This window comes from Emydura macquarii, unplaced genomic scaffold, assembly GCF_026122565.2.
Source record: "Emydura macquarii macquarii isolate MOO-44397 ecotype Brisbane River unplaced genomic scaffold, CSIRO-AGI_Emac_v2 contig_450, whole genome shotgun sequence".
NCBI classification, from domain to species: Eukaryota; Metazoa; Chordata; order Testudines; family Chelidae; genus Emydura; species Emydura macquarii.
This window is the reverse complement of record NW_027130587.1, coordinates 10,638,737-10,651,608: the sequence shown is the minus strand read 5'-3', so window position 1 is coordinate 10,651,608 and position 12,872 is coordinate 10,638,737. Positions and strand designations below refer to the sequence as shown.

Genomic DNA, 12,872 nt, shown 5'->3' with positions numbered 1-12,872 from the left:
ACCCCACAGTTGCGAGAGCAGAGTTTAGCCCAACATGTTGGGTTTTGTTTACACTTGCTATAGCATGTAGGGTATGTGTAGCTACATGCTACAGTGAAAAGTGGTCTGTGTCCACATTGCAGTGTGTAGCTACACATGGCAGTGAAAGGGTCTGACGGGCAAATGGTAGCAGGACACTATGCTGCTAAAAATAGCAGTGTAGATATAGGAGGCACTGCTTGGACGTGTAGAGAGCCATGTAAGGTGCATGCCCCAAGTTACTGGCGTGTCTGTACTCTACTTGCCTAAGTAGTGCCTCACTATCAACACTACTGTTTATACCCGTGCTAGCTGGGTGGGCAGTGTCCGTGTGCTGCACTCAGCCGTAAATGTAGACATAGCCTAGAAGCTGTTAACTTATACATCATTAGCCAGATCCTCAGTCAGTGTAAACCAGCATAGCTCCATAATATTTGATTAAACTACACTCATTCACACCTGCTGAGGATCTGGCCCCATATGGTATAAACAAACACACTTTACCTCTGCTGCTATTAGCACATTATTAGAAGTGACTGAATTTTAAGCTTCCAAATTACTTGCCGTTATTTACCCACTTCTTGTGATTTATACAAAATGTTAGAGAAGCAAGCCTATCCTAACATCAATAGGACTACTAAATTAAGCTCAGGCTTGAGTACTTAGCCAGTTTGGGGCCTGTGCACTCAGCATCTTGCAGAATTGAACCATAAGGCTCATTTTAAAATAAAAAGTGCCAGGTTGTAACATAAATGGGGACATCTCTGACTTGTTTTCTGTCCATTAGCCAAGGTTACTTTGCACAGATGTTAGTCATGTTGCTTAATTCATTACTGGAAGATACTAAGATACTATGGTAATGAGGGCAGTATAACAACATATATAGAATAGAATAGAGAGGAAAGAGGCAGCACACAGATAAGTAATAATTTTCCTTTGAATCCATATTTGATTTCCGTATGGGGGAAATCAAACTGATGGTTTGATTTCACATATTTATGCTGTGGCTTCATAATAAACTATTAAAATAATTAATTAGTGTTGGGGAAAAAACCCACATTGCATGTAAAATACAGAAACCACACAATAAACAAAAGGTAAGTATGCAGAAAACGTGGTTTCTTAGCCCTTATTTGATTTTTAGCATACATCTGTTTATACTCACCCTTACTACACTAAGAACATGGGACAAAGACCTTTCCTGTCTCACAGATAGCTTTTAAATCAAGCATATTAATCTCTTCAAAGTTTTAGAATTTGCTAGGGATTTCCATTGTATTTCCCACTCTTTCTGTTACAGTGGTAGTGCAATTCGGGCATGCAGTACAAAATTATGGCTATAATCCTACACGTCTAAAGTCAATGGAAGTCTTTCCACTGAGTTCAATGAGAATTGGTTTGGGCCCTTTATTCCCAAATAATGATTGAACCTTATGCTAGGGCACAATTTGGGAACACAGTTACAATTTTAAAAAGTGATTTTGGGTGCCCAGCTTTAGACACCATTAAAGGGATCTGATTTTCCAAAAGCACCCAAAGTCACTAATCACTTTTGAAAATCCCACCCCATGCTCACAAAAAGGTAGAACTGTGATCAAGATTAAGGTCCTAATCCAGCAAAGCATCTAAACACACATTCAGCTTTAAGCACGTGTCAGTCCCATTGACTTCACCTGCTTAAAGTTACATGGCTATTCAAATTCTTAAAGTGACGTGTGTTTATACGCTTTGCTGGACCAAGGCCTGAGGTATAAAAGAATGTGCCAACACAGTCCCCAATCTGTTTACCATCCAGCTCCATAAGTAACACATGCCTCCTTCGTTAGTTTAATGCAATTCTGAAAAGGCACCAGTGGTTTTTACCACTACTTTGTTTACAGATTCAATAATAAAGAGTTACACATGCTCAGATTTCCTTGTTGCCACATCAAAGTCCTCCAGGCTTGTGGGATTTTAGGATGGTCACTAAACAATAGTTTTATCCTCCCCTGAGATACATCTCCCAGATCCACGGTGAGATGCTGTGTACTGGGTCTGTGCAAGGGAAACTTTTGTTCACTACTTTATTAGTAAGAAACGTAGAGAGGAGAAAGTAATTCCCATAAAAATTTTGAGTGTTTGAAAGCTCTCGCTCTTTTCTGACATCCAAACTTTCTTAAAAGCATCAGAGCTGTTCTAGGGCCATCTGTACTACAAGGGGGCAGATTTTCAAAAGAGCACTGCTCGCATTTAGATGCCTAAATAAGGGCCATATTTTCAAAGGAGCTCACACCTACAGGCGAGGCTTTTTAGAATGACACGTAATTTGGTCCCCAAATGGGTGCTGTGCTCTATTGAAATCTGGCACTGAGACTTTGCGTACTATAGCATATCAAATATAGAGGGAAAATAGCATCTTTCAAAAAATATTAACTTGTCCCTCCTCATAATCGAAAATAACAACACTTTGCTCTTAATATTGGAGCATCGATTATTCCCTAGGTGAATGTTTCCTTGTACTTACATGGCAAAATGAGAGCACATCTGACTTAATACCACTAAACTAAATCTGTAACATTGCATACAGATCTCATAATTTTTAAAAATAAAAGTTGTTTTGAAACTTCTCTGTGCCCTGAGATTAGCAGCAGTTGTTTTGCATGAATAAACATAGCTACTAGCCAGGATTCATTTGAGAAAGTGCAGCAAACACCATCCTTCATCAGTCATATTTTTATTCTATATTTACGCTGCACAAAACAAGGAGAACCAGATTCTCAGCAGCCGTAAATTGGAGTTGCTCCCCTGACTTCAATGGAGTGGTATCAGTTGGCATCAGCTGAGAATCCAGTTCATAATATTTTGCAATATAAGGGCCAAGTCCTGACATTCTTATTCAGGGAAGTCTCCCATTTCATTCCTCAGACTCAGTGGGAGCTATGCCTGAGGAAGGACTAAGTGGCCCAATCCTGTTCTCCTTGGGGTGCTAGTCACCCCTGAGTCTGGTGCCAGCACCAGGCTGCTGTGCCACGTACGTGGCAGAGAGAATTTCACCCACTGTCTTCAGTGAAAGCTAGATCAGGCCCTGACTAAGGGACAGTTTTGATGCCCAAAGTCCACATCTTAAAAGTGATGTTGTCAAACTATGAGAAGCAATTTTAAATTATTCTGCTGTGGTGAGGCATGGTCTCTAGATTTGAAATGTACCTTTTTAAGAGCAAAATGCACTGGCCCTGTCAATAAGAAATTAAAAGCCAACAAAAAAGCAAAATAAAGAGACCCAAAATGTTCAGGGCCAGGCTGGCACCTGATGGGGCTATTTAAAAAGCAAACAAAGTACAATTTTTAAACGTTGGAGACTTGTGTCACTATTTTCTTGCTAACAGTGCCCAGTCCTGCAAATGCTTCAGGAAAGGGTGGCTCAGCACCCACTTGGGCAAGGTGCACCCTCCTAGGTGGTGCTCTGCACTCCCACTGGTCCAGCCCTTACTAACTTAGGCCCTGGTTCAGCAAAGCACTTACATATGTACTTAACTTCAATGGAAATGCTCACATGTTTGAAATTAATTATGTGATAAGTGTAAACAGGCAGTCCCCAGGCCCAGCTCAGCTCTCAGTTATACTGGTGTAAACTGACTTTAGTGAAGTTACTCCACGTTTACGCTGCTGGGGCACAGAATTTGCCTCCTAGGGGCTGCCCAGACAGAGCTTTCTCTACCCTCCTCTGAGGACAGGGATTGCACTTGTGCTTGGTCCTGGTGAGGGAAAGGGCTGTCAGACTCTGGGACCAGCACTAAGTAATGGCCCATCTATCCTGCAGATTTCAGCAGGTTGTAAAGTGGACTCCACACATGGTTCACATCTGCACACCTCACAATTAGCATGTGGGGCACAATCATTCCTGGTGTAGCTCCATTGATTTCAGTGAAGTCACATCAGTGCTGAGTTGGTGCATAGTCACATAGCGTCGGAGGTCCCGTGTTTTGACCACACGGTGAGCAGGGATATAACATGGCCGTCAGGCTATGCCCTAGTGTTATGACTTGCTGCCTTTAGACTTTGGCCAGGTTTGCATCCTCTCTGTGCTGCACAAGGCAGTGTGCAATCAGCGTTCAAGATCAGACTTTCCTCCATAGCTTATTATTGACAACCTCCTCCTGAATGCTGAGCTGCTGCTATTGTGTTTGGATGGGATTTTCACAAGTGCTCAGTACTGGCCTAATTCTGCCCCATTGAAATCAGTGGTAAAGCTCTGATCAGCTTCAATGGAAGCAAAGAGAGACCGGAGCTGAGCGCTTCTGAAAATCCCATCCTTTTACAACAAATGTTTGTAAAAACTACGGGGGGTTTTTTGTTTTTGTTTTTGTTTTGTTTTTTTAAAGGAAAACCCACAAAAAATTTCATGAGTTTTACAAACTGGCATTAAAAAGGTAGGTCAGTTCTGGATCCTTCTACCCTTGATCCTGTCAATTTATAAACTGTAGGGAAAGGTTTTCTCATCTGGCAAAATATTTACATGACTTGTTTGCTATAGATGAGTCAAGCAGAAAAAGAATTACAAAGACACCCCCACGATGCTGTATCTGCAAAGATGAATAACAGAAAAGCTGCACTGAACCAGAACGTGCAGATAACCCAAGTGTTCCTCTAGTCTATAGCACGCTCATTGCTTTGGCATGCGCAGAAATGGATGCCTTCTACAATAGACATAGTCACTTTCTCCAATTTGCAACAAATCAAACAGTTCAGTTAGAGAAAGGTGAAATCCTGGTCCCATTGAAGTCACAAGCAAAACTCCTCCTGACTTCAGTGGGCCGGAATTTCACCCACTCTGTACAAAGTGGCTGGCTTGGAATTTTTTTTTTTAAATGCCAAAGGGCACTATCCTGCCATCGTCCTCTGTACAGAACTCCCAGTGACTTGGATGGGAGCTAGTGGCCCTTGGCATAAATGTGCAGAATGGATTGCTCATTGCTGGTTAGTGTTGTTTAGGGGGTCTTTCTCTGTTAACATCCCCTTGCAGTGGCTTGCCAACCTGGTTTCATCCTCCCCTGCTGTCACACCCATCTGCATTTGTCCAGTCCATGTCAAGGACCAACCCCTCCTGAATGGGTCTTCAGTAGTCTCTGCCCCTTTAGGATAAAGGGGAAGCAGAAGTTCCATGGCTTCAGTAGGGGCTAATCAGCCCTAGTTTTCCTGGGTTTAGGACTTTCTTCTCTAAGAGCCCCTAGCTGGGATACACAGGGGAACTCAGGCCCAGACCCACTCCACTTGGTTCCAGCTCAGGGCTCTTGTCTGGGACAGCAGACCAGTCCTCCTCAAATCCTTGCTGTTCCCTAAGGTACTTCCTACCTCTGTAGTCTTCCCCAGCCTCTCCCTCTTTGGTGGGTTGGTTTGTCTAGCAGCGTCTCACCCGTCTGCTGGGTGGATCCTCTCTCTGCAATCCCTCTGTCCCTCTGGCAGCCTCCCTGCTGCCCTTTTATCCTCACAGCAAAGCTGCTGTGTGGGGCTGCCAATCAGCTCTGGCTGAGCAGGTGGACAGTTGCTTTGGCCACTGCACGCATAGCACAGTTATGAGCAGAATATCTGTCATCTCAGGGCTGCCTGGGAGAGGGAACGGGTGGTCTATGAGTCAAGGAGCCAGGGTTCCATTCCCAGCCCTCCTGTGGATTTCCTCTGTGACCCCATGCAAGTCATGTGTGCTGAAATTTTCAAAAGAAGCCTCTAATTTTGTGTGCCCAACTTTAGATCCCTGGGGCCTGGTTTTCAGAGGTGCTGAGCAGCTCCCACTGACTTCAGCTGGTGTTCTGAGTGCTGAATAGCTCCAAATTTAAGCTCCAGGTGTCCAAAGCTGGGTACTCCAAAATCAATGCACTCACATTTAAAAGCCACTATTGAGAATATGGGCCTTTTTCCTCACATGTAAAATGGGGGGTTAACAATATTTTCCTACCTCCCAGGGATACTGTGAGTGTAATTCATTAATGTCTGTAAAGCGATCCGTGGATAGAAGGTGCAATTATGATGAGTGCCTTGTGATTGACAGAGCTGCTCCAAATCCATCAGAGCACCCCAGAGTTCCCCAGCACACATGAAATGGTTTTGTTTTCAAGCCCCATCAGACAGTAACAGTTCCTTTCAGCTGGATGAGCCTTGGTAGGAACACAGGTGATGATGACATCGCTCTCCAAGGAATGTGCTGCCTGAGGTTGCTAAATGGTTTGGAAAAACCGAGAGAACAAACATCTGCCTGAGACACCCTGAGAGACACTTAATTATAAGCTCAGAAAATTGCCTTTTCAGTTTGGAGCTGTCAATCTTTATGAAGCCCATATTTACCACGACACGGGAGCCCCAGTTAAAAAGAAGTCATTCTTTTTTAAAATGAACACTTAGAAAGAAATAGATTCCAGATGGAGGTACGTGGTGATTCTGATGCACCGGAGGACAGATGAGACCATGCCAGTGAATTCACTGACAAAATTCAGGCAGCTTAGGCATCATTCTTTGCACACAATGCATTATCCTACCCATTACACTGTTGTTCCATGGATTTATTGTACGTACGCTTGATAATTACAGTGTCCCAGATATCCATAGTGTGGGGGAAACTGACGTAGTGTTAGAAGAGAAGATGGCTTTGTGGTTAAGCTAATGGTTTGAGATTCAGGCTATCTGGGTTCAATTTCTGGTGCTGTCCAGGCAGAGTACTGCTATTTCGGTGTCCAACTCGGAGCTGAGCAAATCTGAAAATTTGATGCTTAGCACTTGAAAATCTATCCTGGGGCTCTTTTGAAACTTTGGCTCTTATCCTCTCCGTGCCCCAGTTCCCGATCTCTAACATGGGGACGGCAATATTGCCTTTGTCTGTCTTGCCTATTTAGATCGTTGGCTCTTGGGGGCGGGGGCTGTCTCTGATATGCCATATGTATGTAAATCAGCGCCTTGGACAATGGAGTGCCGATGTTGGTGGGGTCTCTGCGTGCTACTGGGATGCACAGAAGAATGATAAGGGAGAGGATAAGATCTGATTAAGGGGGAGGATAAGAAACTCAGAATTCTATTCCTGACTCCGTCCCTAGCTTTATTCCCTAATCTCTCTCTGCCTGTTGTCCAGCAGTGAAGTGGGGATGATAACATTTCACTACCTCACAAGACTGTTGGAAAGCTCATTCCCTTAAAGTTTGCAAAGCACTTTGAGCTGCTCAGGGGGGAGCAGTTAGAGAAGTTCAAAGCACCATTATTGAGTGTTCAAAAATCATGAGTCAGGCCCCCCACAATCATGAGATTTTCTAAAAAATAACAAATGTTGGGTTCTTTTCATTTGCCTTCTGGTTTCTGAGCCTTTTGGCTGCCCTGAGGTCACATTTTCAAGCTTTTCTCTGCAACCACGAGAGCTAGTTATTGACCTTTTTTAAAGGGAAGCTCATATTATCACTGAATCATTTGCCTTCAGGAGTGAAGGCTTTCGTAAAAACACCAACTATCGAGAGACTAATGATTGCCTCACTAGAGTTGACAACACTGTTTCTTTTACTATGTAAGTATGAAGTAATATCACATACTTTGGGTGCAAACTTGGCCTCACGGAAGTCAACAGCAAAACTCCAAGTGATTTCAACTGAGCCAGAAATTCGCTGTCTCTGCCTTGCATATCATAGATAACTGATACTTTAGAAAAGGGGGAAAGCACAAGAGATGGGGGGTGGGGTGGGGAACACAAGAAGGTCAGAAAGAAGCATGACATGGTCATTCTCACTTGTCTTGTGTCACAGCAAGAAATCATTAAAGAAAATGATCTATTAGATAACACTAATATTCTCTGTTGGCAAATTACCTCGCATCTTTGAAAAAGCCCTCAGCAGTGAACGTATTAGCACTACGACTGCACTTGGAATAATCTCCCAAGAGGTGAAATAGAAGCCCATTTCTTGGCATATTTTTAAAGCTAGATTGGAGAAAACAATAGTAAGTGTAAAATAAGGAGCAATCCTGCACTGGCAGAATGGTGGACAAGGTGGTCTAATAGGTCTTCTCCAGCACTAGGCCAAATTTTGTTCTTAGCTGCACCAATGTGCATCTGGAGAAACTGCACCTAAATCAGTGGTGTTTCTCCAGTTTTGGAGCTGAGAGCTAAACTTGGCAATTGGTCCACACGGCATTTTGGGAAGAAAACTGTATTATCTACGTTCTCTGTAGCAAACACAGGAATGTAGAAGATTTCATAGTGTTTAAGGTCAAAAAAGTGCCATTTGATTGTCTAGTGTGTTTTCCTGTATATCACAGGCCATTAAAGTTCACCTGGTTCCCTGTGCAGAGCCCAACAACCAGAGTTAGACTAAAACCCAGGAGAGACTGAGGTGCCACCAGTGTTCAAGGCCCCTGAAATGGCAGGGAATCCGTTAGGTGGGCTGTACCCAGAGGATGCCAGCAGATGATCTGTTCTCCTTGCTGCTTTGGCAGTATTTTCAGCCATCTCTTTACAGCAAACCATTCAACAGCTGCAAATGCAAGACAAGCTGATCTTCTACCAACCCGAACAGGAATCCTATCACCAGAGCTAGGTCATCTGGGCCAGGAAATACTGACCAGATGAAACTCCAGCCCGCATAACCTTGTGAGCAATGCTTCGCAAACAGATCTCCCCGAGCATGCTTTTGCAACGCTGCAAGAGGAACGGTGGGAGGCACTCCTCATCTGATGCCACCAGATGGTACTCGATGGAAAGCCTTGCCAGCTATCCCAAGGCCTTTCTGAGAAGGAACATACAAGCAAGGAGTTCCAGGGGTCCCTGTCTCAGCCAAGTCATCCTTCTTGTTTGCTTGTTGGAGTGCAGAAAGCATGTGGCACATGCCGGGGGAACATTGGAGTGACTCATGAAGTTGCTGCCATGCATTTGGTGGACGGCATGTTAAACACGATGTAAGGGGACTCTCCTACAACAGAATCAAAATAGAATACTGTTGCTACAGTTTTAGACTATCCTATTCATACAGGCGTGGAGCCCAACTACATACATTACAGAAAGATCATGGGAGATAGGGTTACTGCCAGCATGTCAGAGGTGATTAGTGAGAAATGACAGAGGACCTCTTCCTCCACTAACAATCAGAAGTAGGTAGGGGAAGGAATGGAGGGATTAAAAAAGCTGACAAACAGCAACAGATTTCCCAACAAGGAACTGATCCTCAGCAGTACTACTGTTGCTCCAGCACTCTGCTTTTAAAACCATCCTTCAAACATATGACATTCTTCACCGTCTTCACAACAGTGGTTCCCAGGTTTTGGTCTATTATATGTCAAATAAGAGTTTGGTGCCAAGAAACCAGATCATCCTACATTTCAAATCACAGGAGCCTACTAACAGAAGCAGGGGCATACAAATTAAAAGCTTTTGCTCTAATAGCAGGGCAAGCATCTGGTTCAGAGACGTGCTGAGCTCCAGACTGTTATTTTATGTTGTGTGTTCTCTCTGCCCATATACCATATTCATCTTATTGTATGACCAGATTTAAGAATGGCAATCTGAATGAAACAAAACTCTGTGAACATATATTGCTATCCTCTTGTTCTTTCTCTGCCGATATACCTTTGGGCATTCCCTTCTGACGGATGTAGAAGATGCCAGACTTTACATCTCTTCTTGCTACATTTACACATTAAATCTTTTATTTTAAATAATCGAGGTAGGCTGCAAAAATGTTATGAAACCACTTAGAATCTTTATGTGGCATTTTGTGCCAATGGAGCCATGCCTTGCACTGACAAATGGGCCATGCTCTTGCCACTTCCCCCAGCTCACCGACAATGAGCCTTCGTCATTGTGCTCACAGGGCTAAGAGTCCACCTGCATGGGCTCTCTATATCCCCACCTTCTTGGCGGCACAGAATGCAGTGTGTGCCCGTGGAGGGTGCTGGGGGAGTTGGCTGGCAGGACCAAATCCTAGGCCTATTAAGTCAGTGGCCAAACTTAGGAGTGAGCCCTAGGGCACATCTGCTCTTCCCCTTCCAGTCCATCGTGTTGATCTAAGCCAGAGTAAGCTTGGATTTGGAAATGCTGACATTCGGTGCTGACTTAAAACGTGCCAAATGGAGCAGGCAGCCAGACTTCCAATTCCCCAGGAAAGCCCTGGGGGGGGAGAGAAGAATGCTGACTGAACAGAAAGTGGCGATATGCATAGACCGATGGCTGTAAGGGAATGGGACAAGTCTCAAACATCTGTCTGGGAAGGTAGGAAACCACTGTTGCAGGGAACACTTTTTACTGGACCAGCTCAAAACAAAATTGATGAACTCTGAAGAATCAGACTGTTGTTAGGTCACGAAAGAAACAGAGTGGGGGTAGAGCAGGAGATATAATGGCAGGAGGCTGATTAACTGACGCCAGCTTTAATTCAGATCTGAGAGACGGAATCAAAGAGGGACTGTTCACAAATCAGTCAAACAGAGGTGTGGACTGGTGCGTCTCTTCTTTAAATAGCTCGGTCTGGCTTCTGAGAAGGGCTTTGTTGCTCAGAATAAAGAGGAACTGCAAAGACTAAACAACAAGCAAGTATGTGCAATGCAGAGGAAATCCCCTCACACAACCCACCAGCAAGGGAAATTGTATTAGCACCTCCCTGACTGCATGCAGTGCTACTTAGGAAGGTGTTAACATTTTTTCCCTAGTTAGCCACCAATGCAGGCCAGCAGCGTGAACTTTAGCAAGACTAGACAACCTCAGTGCAGCATGCTCTGATGACCAAAGCACTGGCATTATCACAGCATAGGATCAGATTTTATCACAAGAGCTGGCAAATTAACCATCACAGCAGTTCCCCATCTGTAAAACTGGGATAACAGAGATATTTCCCTACTTTACAGAGGTATTGTGAGGATAAATACCTGTAAGATTATGAGGTACTCTGATATTACAGTAATAGGAGCCATAGACAAAATCCTGCTTGGCTCAGAGACCAGGTTTTGACCTCTGATGTTTAGCAGTTGAGGAATTCTCAGGAATGATACATAGAAACCTCCTAACTTGTAGAAAAACAGAAAGCAAGTGGCCTTTGTTGCCAAGTGGCAACATGGTAAATGCAAAGATAAAACATTAGAGCTAAACCTGGGAGCTGTTGTGTTTTAGTAAGTGATACTTGAATTTGTTTCCTGCAGAGAGAAAAAACACAGCTGCTCTTCTTATTAACTGCGCCGTACTGGATTATTTGTACCTTGTGAAATACAATCTTACAAATTATAGTACGTGGACCTAACACACAACCTCAGCAAGGCTTTTGTTGCCTGATGTGCTCTCTTTCTTTCAGGAGAAGTCGCACTAGGTATTTCTACACTGCGATAAAAAACCTGCAGCACTGAGTCTCAGAGCCAGGTCAGTTCACTTTGGCTTGCAGGGCTCAGGCTGCAGGGCTAAAAATAGCAGTTGTATGTTCAGGCTCAGACTGGAGCCCAGGCTCCGAGGCCCCGCAAGCGGGGAGACTGAACATCCACACTGCAATTTTATAGTCTCGCAGTCAGAGTCAGCTCATCCAGACCTGGCCACGAGTCTTTTATCAGAGTGTCAGTGTAGACATACCACTCTAACCTATCGCCTTGCTTTCTGAATGCAGCTTTAACTTACCCATAACAAAACATGCCATATAAGAGCTGACATAGTCATGAGTACTGAGTGATGGACAGGCTGACTGACGGACTAATGAATTCAGGGCATTTTTCGAAGGCAAATGGTTTCCGTGTCTCTAAAACAGCAGCCCTTAGTTGAGCAAAACTCCCATAGACTTTTATGAACGTCTTGCTTGAGTGAGGGCCACAAGATGTGATGGATAATTAATTATTACTAATTGCCTGGATTTTCAGATGTGATTAATGATTCTGGTTGCCCACCTGGAAGCGGCCTGATTTTCCGAGGGTGGGTGCTCAGCACTTTCTGGAAATCAGACCCTTTTGCAATATCTCAAGTTGGGCATCCAGAAATGAAGGCATGCAAACTCACTCTTGAAAATCTTGATCAGCAACAATAATACGAATAATATAATAATAAACAGGTACCTAGAGAGGCAGTCTTGCAAAGGCTGGCCGGTTGCAATCTTGCAATGTATGCTGGATGGCAGTATTGCAATGGGTATCACACTGCAATCTTCCAATGGGTTTTTCATGTGTGTGGTGCCTTACAAAGAGAGTCCCTGTCCCAAAGAGCCTGTTTAACCCATCAGGGGTCAAAAGTGCAACATGGAAGTCATTAGGAGTATTGACACCGACTTCAGAGGGAGCAAGATTCCTAAAAGGAACTAAATGTTCAGTCCCGCAAGACGCTGAGCACTTGGACTCCAATCCAGCAAAGCACTTGAGCACTTGCTTAATTTTAACCATGTGCTTAGTTCCACTGAAGTCAGCGAGACTGCATATGTACTTAAATGCTTCGCTGGGTTGGGGCCAGACTGCAGGATCATGCCCAGGGTGCTTTACCGTATCTGGTCCTGTCAAATTTGTTTTCACAAGGTCTTTGGTTTCATGGTAAGGCTGTCACTTGTTTCTGAAAATGATCACAGAGATTATTTTTTCTACCTTCAAGAAGCCATCTTGCACTTCGGACGCAGACAAAATTTCCATCGACATCAATATGGACCCGATTTTCAGAGCACCCACAGCTCCCACTGACTTCAGGAAGAGTTCAGGGTGCTTGTCTGCCCTTCTGAAAATCAAGCCCATAAGAGTTTTGCCTGCAGGATTGGGCCCTTAGTGAATGCAATGCTGGTGAAAGGGGCTGGCTTGCCACTGTCGGAGAAAGGAAAAAGAGAAAAGCTGTGATGTTGAGTAAAGGGTTGAAGCAAAACCAAACGGTTTTGAAATGTAGGGGTGGGTTTGGAAAAGAAAATGAG

The 12,872-nt window shown here is 44.0% G+C and overlaps 1 protein-coding gene across 4 annotated transcripts in view; it reads right to left on the bottom strand.

The window, feature by feature from the left end:
* SMTNL2 (smoothelin like 2) overlaps positions 1-12,872 on the bottom strand; it is a 42,247-nt gene that overhangs the window by 17,910 nt on the left and 11,465 nt on the right. The window lies entirely within an intron of this gene.